This window comes from Chrysochloris asiatica, unplaced genomic scaffold (assembly GCF_000296735.1).
Source record: "Chrysochloris asiatica unplaced genomic scaffold, ChrAsi1.0 scaffold00107, whole genome shotgun sequence".
Taxonomy (NCBI): Eukaryota; Metazoa; Chordata; class Mammalia; order Afrosoricida; family Chrysochloridae; genus Chrysochloris; species Chrysochloris asiatica.
Genome location: NW_006408625.1, coordinates 10,604,368 through 10,605,710, shown reverse-complemented (window position 1 = coordinate 10,605,710; position 1,343 = coordinate 10,604,368). Strand labels below are relative to the sequence as shown.

The window sequence follows — 1,343 nt, the reverse complement described above, 5'->3', positions numbered from 1 at the left end:
ACCCTGTACAGGGTTTCTGAGGCTGTAAATCTTTACAGGAGCAGAAAGCCTCATCTTTCTCCCGTGGAACTGCTGGTAGTTTCAAACTGCTGACCCTGTGGTTCGCAGCCAGATTCGTAACCATTATGCTACCAGACTTAGATGTTTAAAAATCAGAGATGTCACTTTGACAACTAAGGTGCTCTTGACCCTAACCATGGTATTTTCAAGAGTCTCAAATGCATGCCAAAGCTAGACAATGAAGAAGAATCCATGCACTTGAATTCTGGTGTTGGGGAGAAATATGGAATATTCCATAGACTGGCAGAAGAGTGGACAAATCAGTCATAGAACATGTACAATCAGAATTCTCTGTAGAAGCAAGAATGACAAGGCATATGTCACATACTTGGGACATGTTATCTGGAAGGACCAGTCCCTGGAGGACATCATTCTTGGTAGAATAGAGTGTTAGCAAAGAAGAAGAAGATCTCAAGGAAGTGGATTGGCATAGTGGCTGCAACAATGGGCTCAACATGGCAAAGGTTCTGAGGATGGTGCAGAACTGAGCAATGTTTCATTCTGTTATACATAGGGTCACTGTGAGTCAGAACCAATTCAGCGACACCTAACAACAATAATGTCATCTTCAGGTCTCACTACCTTTGTATTTTATGACACTGTGTTTTGGTTAAAATCAGCAGAACTCTAGTGGTTTGTTGTTACTAAGATCTTGGTTTTTAGATTGTGATAGCTGTACATTTGTATGTTTTATTTAATAATTAGCAGTATTATTAAATTTTATAAAAGGTTTCACTCCCACTTTCTTCCTAACTATTGATATCTCAATATATCTTAAGATATTTTATTTACCACAATATTTTCCATACCATTCTAAGTAATACATTTATATTAAGAATCTGTTTTGGCTGAGAGACTAAGGTTAGGAAGAGAAGGAACTGAATATGGAAGTGGTGGCAGTGTCTGAGGAGCAGGTGGAGGTAGTGACTGTGATGTCAGAGACAGGATCCAGTGCCCGGGGTATGGGGGAACTTGAAGGAAATCACCTGCCTTATTGTACCTACATGAGGCGCAGGAGTGGCTGAACCTCCCTTTCAACCTCAGTGAACACAGCATGATGGCAACGGTGATGGTGGTGTTTACTTGGACAGCTCCAGTTCTGCGCTCCGGGAGATATATCCAGAAAGCTCCCTGAAGAAATTTCCTGCTGGAAAAAACTGAAAAGGCAGTACTTATAACACTGGACTTCCTAGATAATTTGATAAAATCACAGAAAATATTGAAAATAATAGTAAAAATATAGATGTGAGACCCTAAACTAGTCAGAGTAGAAGTGCTGACAG

The 1,343-nt window shown here is 40.2% G+C and overlaps 1 pseudogene; it reads left to right on the top strand.

The window, feature by feature from the left end:
• The first annotated feature begins 944 nt into the window (after positions 1-944).
• Positions 945-1,343, top strand: part of LOC102823989 — a 1,990-nt pseudogene continuing 1,591 nt past the window's right edge.